Below are 11,676 nucleotides of genomic sequence, written 5' to 3' on the forward strand. Positions count from 1 at the left end.
TAATTTTTTTAAATCATACATCATCAATTACAAATATCTTCTTGCCCACATTGAGACACCTATTGTATTTGACTGCTTTACATTCACTCCAATGTAAGCCAAATAGGAAAATGAGGAAATGTTGTTTTATATGTAAAAGATTACATTTAGCAATTTACATCCATAGGCCTTTTATTTAACATTGTATACATTCAAACAATGCTATTGGTTGATGAAACAAAAAAGGATATGTTCCAGGTGAGGCTTGAACTCACAACCTCAGCATATCTTAGCACATACTGCCATATAAGTACCGCGCACTAACCGATTGTGCCACTGGAGCACATGCCTGTATTGATCTATGTACTTTGTGACCCAATTGTCCCCCAAATCTGCTCTTTTAATCTCTGACATCCAAGTTAGATCATTTTCCCTTTACTCCTTTTAACCCCTTTTCTTTTTTTTCTGCCTCAGATCTGTTTCATACTGTACATTGAATGTGGTTAATAAAAAGTATTTCTCGTCATTGTTCAAAAACCCAATAGCAGCAATATTTTACAAAGATAATGTTGTTTAAACAATGTGTACAAACAAGTCATGTATTTCTCTTTATGAAAATATTCTCAAGGTTATTTGGTTCATATTGGTCATCATTCAAAAGTGAGTGTTACCCATATCCACTCAAAAGCCATCTGTGTGACTGAATTCAATGCTACCAGCTATGTAGTCATGGCCGAGTGGTTAAGGCGATGGACTAGAAATCCATTGGGGTTTCCCTGCGCAGGTTCAAATCCTGCTGACTACGTTGACTTTTTCAGTGGTTAAGTGTTATTAAAAACTTCACTGCACTTTTCATTTTGTTTGTATCTGCTTGGCAAAGCAATCTTTACTTACTGGAATATGTGACTAGGAAAAAAGATGGTGTAAATAGCGCTATCAATAAAAATAAATTAGGTTTATACACAATGTGACAAGTGACTAAATATAGGACGGCTGCCAGGACAAAAACCTAACCCAAACACAGTTAGAGAAAACATAGAGAAAACGATACAGACCGGCGCCTATAATGTCCAATAATGATAGTGAGTCCAATGAAATGCTGCAGTGTCCAGTGACGGTCATCCAGTGGTTAAACAGCAGACTCCACAGCAGCAATCATGGTATTATGCAGGGGAGATAAAAAGAGAAATCATAGCGTGACACTGCATAAGAAAAACATATAACTCACACATACAAGACTTACACCACTAACAACACTAACAGAAAGGCTGACAATAAAACAGAGATTTATTAGAACAAATACTAAAAAGGATATAGAACTAAGGAGCAGATCCAGGATCCGGTGTGTAAAACCGGAATCCTATTTACAGCAATTCAAATAGTTCAAGCAGTGTATACAGGAGGTGCAGTCCGGTTTCAGCTTATCTCTGGCGCGTGGTGCTTCTGTAATGGCCGCCGGCGCTTCCTCCGATAACTCTCGGGCTTCGCGTCCCTGCAGGCCAACCCTCGCGAGATTTTCCGTCTGCACTGACGTCACTCGCTGGGTGGAGTTGTTCGCCGCTGCTTACTCCTCGCTGCACGTCTCTGCTGTCCGCTAGAACTGGGGATTGATGCTGGGGTCTGCTCCTCGTAGTGTTCTCTCTCCAAATGATCTCTAAAACACCCAACGCGTTTCGCGTGCATGCGCACTTCTTCAGGGGTGATTAGCACAGTCCGAGCTTTCCTTATGTAGTAGCAGGTGGGACACAATTGGTGGAGATGAATAGTCTCTTACATTGATCTTAAGGCAATTGTGATTGGTTATTCGTCCTGCCACTCATGGCTGTGCTAAACAATGGCAGCCTAACATACACAAAGACAACATGTAACACAAAACTATCTATAAATACATATCATATGCACTTTATCCTGACAATCAAGGTGTAAAATTAGTAAAAATTCATTCACAACTTCCAGATGTTTACCTATCCACTGTTCATGTTGCACAGTTTTGCATCAACACTATTTATAAATTGAACAAAGATGCAGTTAATTCCTGTATCTATATATTAATGTCTTTTCTAAGACGAGTATTAAAAAATACTGATTGTTAGCTGATAAAATTTATTAAGAAATACTTTATAAAAAAGTTTTCAAGATTAATGAATACTTTACAAATAAATACTTATAAAAAACCCTTGTTTTTAGTATTATTTTATAAATATAAAACTTATTAAAATATATACAAAAATGTTATTTAAGAAAGACACCCAGGTCGAAGTTTATAATAAGTCCATTTGGAGAGAGGGTTTTCAGCTCGTAGATCCAGTAAGCTTCACGCCTACAGATCTGTTGTAGCTGATCTCCCCCCCTCCAATGCGCTTGTGTACTTTCTATAGCCTGACATTTCAGCCCAACAGGACTTTTATTATGATGCACGCTGAAATGGTGCGAAACACTATGTGTGGCTAAACCTCGTCTAATGTTGTAAATGTGCTCGTATATTCTTCTTTGATAGCACCTGCCTGTCCTGCCCACATATTGTAGGCCACACGGGCATTGCAATAAATATATCACAAACGTGGAATGGCAATTAATAAATGTTTTTATAGTGTAGATTTTATCTGTTACATTAGATTTAAATGTTTTCATGTTGTTACTGAAAGTACAAGCTGTACATTTAATGCATGTGAAAAAGCCCTTATTTTTACTTGCTTTCGTTAGTTTTGAATTGTCAAGAGGGCAACTAGGAACTAGACGTGTTTTAATATTTGCTGCTTTTGTGAAAATAATTTTCGGTTTCTCTGGAAGGCATTTGGACAGTACATCATCACAAAGGAGCATAGGCCAATGTTTATTAAAAATATGTCTAATCTTCGGTGCCATCTCATTATACTGGGTGACAAATGCCACCCCATTGGTTTGTTCCAGTTGTTTTTTGTTTTTGTATTCTAATAGTGTATTACGTTCAATTTTATCTACCTGTAGGGACGCTTCCTCAAGTAGTTCCTCCGGATAGCCTCTATCTCTAAACTTGTCTTTCAGCTCATCTGCCTGGAGCGCATACTCCCCAGAATTTGAACAGTTGCGCTTCAGACGGGTGAGCTGGCCCCTAGGGATATTCCGGATCCAACCTGGATTGTGGTGGCTGTCTGCCCTAAGGTAATTATTAGCCTGCACTGGCTTGAAAAAAGATTTAGTTTCTATTTTATTATCTGAGATGTAGATACCGAGGTCCAAAAATTCTATATGCTCCTTATTGTGATTAAAAGTAAACTTTAAATTTACTAATTTTACACCTTGATTGTCAGGATAAAGTGCATATGATATGTATTTATAGATAGTTTTGTACAAAAATTATATATCAATGGCGCTCTGCACTAGTAAAATATAAACATATAATATATAGTAATGGAAATATACAACCAGTGGCGTGGATGTTTCTCCTGGGAATGGATGTTCCACATGTGATGGGAAAACATGTAAGGAAAAAAATCACAACATAGTGTAATACTGTGAGACATACATACAAACATATAACATAAGACGGACGCTGGGAACAACAAGTGACCAATTACAAACACATTTAATAAAGCATCTCATTAAAAATACATAAAATACATAAAATAGAAACTGTTAGGGCACTCCAACTCAGGTGGGGGTACCTGCTTACCAAAAGTAAGAAGGTATCAGGCAGTGGATATATAAGAGTATCCCCTCTATGGATGGCTGCTGCTGCACCGGACTGCTGGGCTCACACGTGTGTTGTTAGCCGTGGATAGTGCTTGCTCCCTCTGTTTGTAGGATAAGCCTCTGTGCGCCCTGGACACGGAAGATTCTTCCTGCTCAGCTGTTGAAAGCGCGCCAAACGGAGCTGTAGTGAACGCGGATGGATATCCGCCCGGATTCGGCAGCCAACGGGCATCTGCTAGCAGGTTCCAAGGGGGACTGGATTCACCACCGAGTCTGGAGGACCTCTTAGAAACACCCTACGCGTTTCGAAAGTCTAGCTTTCTTCCTCAGGGGTAAACGTAGTATAAAAAAGTAGTCCCTGTATGTCCCGATATATATAGTCCCGGATTAAAGGTGCAGTACATCAGAATAGACTTGCTCATGCGCAGATGTGTACTTTGGGACTATCAGCGTCTCGAACAAGAACATATATACAAAAACAAACATAAAACATAAAATGACAAGTGATACATATTAAATAATAATAATATATTTACACTGTCTAAAATAATGACAATGGAACATGAGAAATATATAGCCTAATCTGAATCATTATTGATATTATCAAACAACAGTTGTGAGCCCTATATAAGAAGTATGTTGAGCAGAATTCATACTAACCTAAACAATAGATTATATATTTAATGAAACAAAAAACAATATGAAAATTATATATATATATACCCTTATAATGGGTGAAGGATGTGATGGTGCTGTGTAGGTATAAAAATATATGTTCCCATACATTGGGTGATAGGATGTGATAATATTGTATGAAAGTGGAAGTGAATGAGATATGTGTATATTTGATGTATGTGAAGTATTATAAGCTTAATAAAATATGTCAATTGTGAAAATTATTTTATATAATATAAAAAACAATTGTGCAGTGGTGACCGAGTAATTATGTGAGTTAATTAAAATGCATATAATTATGTATGCTATGATCAGTGAAATATATGTGGCTACTACAATATTGATTTTAAGTAGAAATTAATCAAATAACCTATTACATATATAACTTATATGCGATATTTATAAGATATATATATAGAGTGGTTCTCCTGTGATACTCAATAAATTTAGTAGTGTGCTGTACCAGAGCCCTGTGTAATTAAGATAGAATAATCTATTATTTAGATGGATACTTTATCTGTCCAGAAGGAAAGGTTTCAGGTCAAATTCAATATTGAGCCCGAAAGGGGTGAGTGTTTTCAGTTCATAAATCCAAAAGGATTCTCTTTTACCTAGTGCCCCTGCCTTATTCCCACCGCGCCAATTTGTCGTGACTGCCTCTATCGCTACACATTTTAAACCTTTGGGGTTTTTGTCATGCACTTGGAGGAAATGGCTCGACACGCTATGTGTATCCAGGCCTTTTTTAATGTTATAAATATGTTCATAGAACCGACGTTTGATCGGTCTAGTGGTCATACCCACATACTGCAGACCGCAAGGACATTCAAGGAGATAAATAATATTTGTGCTATTACATGTAATGTGTTGTTGTATGATATATTGTTTAGAAGTTTGAGTAGATGTGAAAATGGTTTGTTTGGAGCTGAATCTACATGCGGTGCATGTATTACATGTATAATACCCTTTCGTGACTTTTTTATTTGTATTTGTTTGGAATCGACTATTAGATCTGAGTGGACAGCTCGGGGCCAACCTTTGGCCTATGTTTGGTGCTTTAGTGAATATTATTTTGGGTTTTAGTGGAAGTATTTTAGATAGGTCAGGGTCTTTTCTCAGGATTGGCCAATATTTTTGAATAATCTTCTTAATTCCTGGTGCCATTTGATTGAATTGTGTGATAAATGGTAATTGAATATGTGTATTGGATGATTTGGGTTTGTACTTAAGAAGAGTTGATCTGTCTATTGATTCAACCTCAGAGATGACTTTATCAAGATGGTTAGATGAATAATTTCTATTGATAAATCTATCTCTGAGGTCCTGTGCTTGTGTATGAAATGCATCTGGTGTGGAGCTGTTTCTTTTGAGCCTGATGAATTGGCCTTTGGGGATGTTATCGATCCACGCAGGGTCGTGATGGCTGTTAGCATGTAGGTAATTGTTGGCCTGAACCTTTTTGAAATGAGTTTTGGTATGAATAGTATTATTGTAAATGTATATAACTAAATCTAAAAACTCTAAAGAAATGTTGCTAGAAACAAATGAAAATTTTAAATTAAATGGATTATTATTCATGTATAATTGGAAGCTGTCTAGTTCCTCTAGTGAACCGGACCAAATAAAGAAAATATCATCTATGTAGCGCCGCCATAGGACCAGGTTCGCTCCAAAGGGACAGTTGGACCAGATGTATTGATTTTCCCAACTGCCCATAAACAAATCAATATTGTAGTAGCCACATATATTTCACTGATCATAGCATACATAATTATATGCATTTTAATTAACTCACATAATTACTCGGTCACCACTGCATAATTGTTTTTTATATTATATAAAATAATTTTCACAATTGACATATTTTATTAAGCTTATAATACTTCACATACATCAAATATACACATATCTCATTCACTTCCACTTTCATACAATATTATCACATCCTATCACCCAATGTATGGGAACATATATTTTTATACCTACACAGCACCATCACATCCTTCACCCATTATAAGGGTATATATATATATATATAATTTTCATATTGTTTTTTGTTTCATTAAATATATAATCTATTGTTTAGGTTAGTATGAATTCTGCTCAACATACTTCTTATATAGGGCTCACAACTGTTGTTTGATAATATCAATAATGATTCAGATTAGGCTATATATTTCTCATGTTCCATTGTCATTATTTTAGACAGTGTAAATATATTATTATTATTTAATATGTATCACTTGTCATTTTATGTTTTATGTTTGTTTTTGTATATATGTTCTTGTTCGAGACGCTGATAGTCCCAAAGTACACATCTGCGCATGAGCAAGTCTATTCTGATGTACTGCACCTTTAATCCGGGACTATATATATCGGGACATACAGGGACTACTTTTTTATACTACGTTTACCCCTGAGGAAGAAAGCTAGACTTTCGAAACGCGTAGGGTGTTTCTAAGAGGTCCTCCAGACTCGGTGGTGAATCCAGTCCCCCTTGGAACCTGCTAGCAGATGCCCGTTGGCTGCCGAATCCGGGCGGATATCCATCCGCGTTCACTACAGCTCCGTTTGGCGCGCTTTCAACAGCTGAGCAGGAAGAATCTTCCGTGTCCAGGGCGCACAGAGGCTTATGCTACAAACAGAGGGAGCAAGCACTATCCACGGCTAACAACACACGTGTGAGCCCAGCAGTCCGGTGCAGCAGCAGCCATCCATAGAGGGGATACTCTTATATATCCACTGCCTGATACCTTCTTACTTTTGGTAAGCAGGTACCCCCACCTGAGTTGGAGTGCCCTAACAGTTTCTATTTTATGTATTTTTAATGAGATGCTTTATTAAATGTGTTTGTAATTGGTCACTTGTTGTTCCCAGCGTCCGTCTTATGTTATATGTTTGTATGTATGTCTCACAGTATTACACTATGTTGTGATTTTTTTCCTTACATGTTTTCCCATCACATGTGGAACATCCATTCCCAGGAGAAACATCCACGCCACTGGTTGTATATTTCCATTACTATATATTATATGTTTATATTTTACTAGTGCAGAGCGCCATTGATATATAATTTTTGTACTGTTTGATACCTGACTGGGGTTCAGGGATATATCATAGGCTGCCTACACTTTAGGATATAGCGCTACCTATTTGTTTTGTATCTTGCATTTTCTCCCCCTTGGGTTAGCAGCTTAATCCATACATATTAATATGTCTCAGTTGTTTGCTCTACGAGCTAATCGTCACATTGATATAGATAAAATCTTCTCAGATGATGATCCCCCTGTTATTATGGAGGAAACTCCAGACAACATGTATGACCTTGTCGAAAGACTTGAAAAATCACTTATGAGTGAAATCAAGCAAATGTGGGACGTAATTACTCTTGAGAAGTATGTTGAGCAGAAAAGAATACCACGTGGATTAAGAATATTTAAACCATCCACGACAGATTTCCATAGTGAGGAGTTCCTTTTGGAGTGGAACAGAATCCTCGATAACTGTTCCTTTGAACTTATTCGATTACTCATATCCAAGCGCAAAATTCTGCTTCAAACGCTGGATAGTGAGATTAATCATTTAAAGGAACAGTTCGAGGTCTTCAAAGACCATAGCGAGTTGCCAGCTCTGGAAAATAAAATTAAAATCAAGATGGATACTTTCCAGAAAGAAATTATAGGCCGTAAACAGTCTAAATTTCACAGGGACAGAATAGACTATAAGACGGGGTGCTATAGAAGTTGGAAGAAAACATCTAAAGACAATGCTAAATATAGACATCCCAAAGCCACCACTCCTAAGGATTATTCCCATAAAATACCGAACAACTATAAGAAAGTGATAATTAGTAGTAAAGAGACTACTCCCAAACCGTTACAGTTTCTGTCCCCCAAACCTAAAAGGGTTGATAGGCGTGCTAAGCCTAACCAATTAAACAACCCTGAAACACCAATTGGACATCTGGATGGGGAAATTGACAGTATCTTTGAGCGTTACCAGCACAGCAACAAGTACCAACCACTGGTGGACTTTGAGCAGGAAATCAATAACTCTAATAAAACTAAAGATGATAAACCTACCTTTTCTTTTTTAGACTGGCGGAGGACACGAGAGCAGCAGAATGCCAGAGAAGCTATAAAAGACCTGCTAGGGAAAGAAGGGACATCAAAGGACAGGAAAAGAAAAAACACTATAGAGGAAAGAGAGGAGGCAGAAAGACTAGGGAAACAAATCAGACGGTAACTCCCATCTACACTAACATATTCAACATCAGTCAACAACCGATATCTAATAAAGAAAAGGCGGTTCTTTCAAAAGGACTATCTTTTGCCCCCGTTACAGGCCCGAACAGCTTCCAATTGTACATAGATGTACAAAAATATGTAAGAAAATGATGTCTAAAAAAATATTTTGTACAAGATGCGGTGTCACGCCTGGACAGCAGCTCTAACCTCCCTATTAACCCTGCACCTAACATCCATTCCACGTTCAAAAAACCCTCTACATTTTTTCCCAGGTTCGCCGGTGGGCCGTTTGTCAACACATTTGCACAAATGGTCACCGACGACCTGGAACAGCAGAGTCGGAACTACAAATTAACTACACATAACCTTAATATGGAGGAAAAACAACTGTTACGTGCACTTGGAGAGAATGGCTCGATCGTAATGAAACCAGCAGACAAAGGAGGGGGGTTGGTAATTATGGATAAAACATACTATCTTCAGGAATCAATGCGTATCCTTGAAGATGTCTCTACTTACCAACCCCTCCCCTCTAATCCCACAGATAATTATTCACAACAATTACTTACATTTCTTAATACAGGATTAGATAACAATGCCATTACCAAACAGGAATTCGAATTCTTGTATAACCAATTCCCTATAATTCCCATTTTCTATATCATACCTAAAATTCATAAAAATCTGGAACAACCGCCTGGACGCCCCATAGTGTCAGGCATCCGGTCCCTCACATCAAACTTGTCACAATTCATCGATCATTATCTTCAACCGTATGTCATAAAACTCCCTTCATATCTCAGGGACACTACCCACATGCTGCAGACAATCAAGGACATTCAATGGCAATCACATTTTTATTTAGTTACAGCTGACGTCACATCACTCTATACTGTTATCGACCACGTTCAGGGTTGTGATGCTGTTGGCCAATTTTTAGATAATGATCCATCTATCACATCATCAGTTAAATCATTTATCACCACAGGCATTCAATTTATACTTTCTCACAATTATTTTAATTTTAATGATTTATACTATTTACAGATATGTGGCACCGCCATGGGTACCAGGTTTGCTCCAAGTTATGCAAATTTGTTTATGGGCAGTTGGGAAAATCAATACATCTGGTCCAACTGTCCCTTTGGAGCGAACCTGGTCCTATGGCGGCGCTACATAGATGATATTTTCTTTATTTGGTCCGGTTCACTAGAGGAACTAGACAGCTTCCAATTATACATGAATAATAATCCATTTAATTTAAAATTTTCATTTGTTTCTAGCAACATTTCTTTAGAGTTTTTAGATTTAGTTATATACATTTACAATAATACTATTCATACCAAAACTCATTTCAAAAAGGTTCAGGCCAACAATTACCTACATGCTAACAGCCATCACGACCCTGCGTGGATCGATAACATCCCCAAAGGCCAATTCATCAGGCTCAAAAGAAACAGCTCCACACCAGATGCATTTCATACACAAGCACAGGACCTCAGAGATAGATTTATCAATAGAAATTATTCATCTAACCATCTTGATAAAGTCATCTCTGAGGTTGAATCAATAGACAGATCAACCCTTCTTAAGTACAAACCCAAATCATCCAATACACATATTCAATTACCATTTATCACACAATTCAATCAAATGGCACCAGGAATTAAGAAGATTATTCAAAAATATTGGCCAATCCTGAGAAAAGACCCTGACCTATCTAAAATACTTCCACTAAAACCCAAAATAATATTCACTAAAGCACCAAACATAGGCCAAAGGTTGGCCCCGAGCTGTCCACTCAGATCTAATAGTCGATTCCAAACAAATACAAATAAAAAAGTCACGAAAGGGTATTATACATGTAATACATGCACCGCATGTAGATTCAGCTCCAAACAAACCATTTTCACATCTACTCAAACTTCTAAACAATATATCATACAACAACACATTACATGTAATAGCACAAATATTATTTATCTCCTTGAATGTCCTTGCGGTCTGCAGTATGTGGGTATGACCACTAGACCGATCAAACGTCGGTTCTATGAACATATTTATAACATTAAAAAAGGCCTGGATACACATAGCGTGTCGAGCCATTTCCTCCAAGTGCATGACAAAAACCCCAAAGGTTTAAAATGTGTAGCGATAGAGGCAGTCACGACAAATTGGCACGGTGGGAATAAGGCAGGGGCACTAGGTAAAAGAGAATCCTTTTGGATTTATGAACTGAAAACACTCACCCCTTTCGGGCTCAATATTGAATTTGACCTGAAACCTTTCCTTCTGGACAGATAAAGTATCCATCTAAATAATAGATTATTCTATCTTAATTACACAGGGCTCTGGTACAGCACACTACTAAATTTATTGAGTATCACAGGAGAACCACTCTATATATATATCTTATAAATATCGCATATAAGTTATATATGTAATAGGTTATTTGATTAATTTCTACTTAAAATCAATATTGTAGTAGCCACATATATTTCACTGATCATAGCATACATAATTATATGCATTTTAATTAACTCACATAATTACTCGGTCACCACTGCACAATTGTTTTTTATATTATATAAAATAATTTTCACAATTGACATATTTTATTAAGCTTATAATACTTCACATACATCAAATATACACATATCTCATTCACTTCCACTTTCATACAATATTATCACATCCTATCACCCAATGTATGGGAACATATATTTTTATACCTACACAGCACCATCACATCCTTCACCCATTATAAGGGTATATATATATATAATTTTCATATTGTTTTTTGTTTCATTAAATATATAATCTATTGTTTAGGTTAGTATGAATTCTGCTCAACATACTTCTTATATAGGGCTCACAACTGTTGTTTGATAATATCAATAATGATTCAGATTAGGCTATATATTTCTCATGTTCCATTGTCATTATTTTAGACAGTGTAAATATATTATTATTATTTAATATGTATCACTTGTCATTTTATGTTTTATGTTTGTTTTTGTATATATGTTCTTGTTCGAGACGCTGATAGTCCCAAAGTACACATCTGCGCATGAGCAAGTCTATTCTGATGTACTGCACCTTT

At 36.8% G+C, this 11,676-nt stretch overlaps 2 non-coding genes across 2 annotated transcripts; one reads left to right on the forward strand and one right to left on the reverse strand.

Moving 5' to 3' along the window:
• Window positions 1-229: 229 nt before the first annotated feature.
• Window positions 230-322, reverse strand: TRNAI-UAU (transfer RNA isoleucine (anticodon UAU)). The gene is given in 2 exon segments: window positions 230-265; window positions 285-322. It is a non-coding gene; the product is annotated as a tRNA-Ile (tRNA).
• A 380-nt stretch (window positions 323-702) lies between these two features.
• Window positions 703-784, forward strand: TRNAS-AGA (transfer RNA serine (anticodon AGA)). The gene has a single exon. It is a non-coding gene; the product is annotated as a tRNA-Ser (tRNA).
• Window positions 785-11,676: the final 10,892 nt, after the last annotated feature.

The sequence above is a fragment of the Ascaphus truei genome, chromosome 15, assembly GCF_040206685.1.
Source record: "Ascaphus truei isolate aAscTru1 chromosome 15, aAscTru1.hap1, whole genome shotgun sequence".
In the NCBI taxonomy this organism is placed as follows: Eukaryota; Metazoa; Chordata; class Amphibia; order Anura; family Ascaphidae; genus Ascaphus; species Ascaphus truei.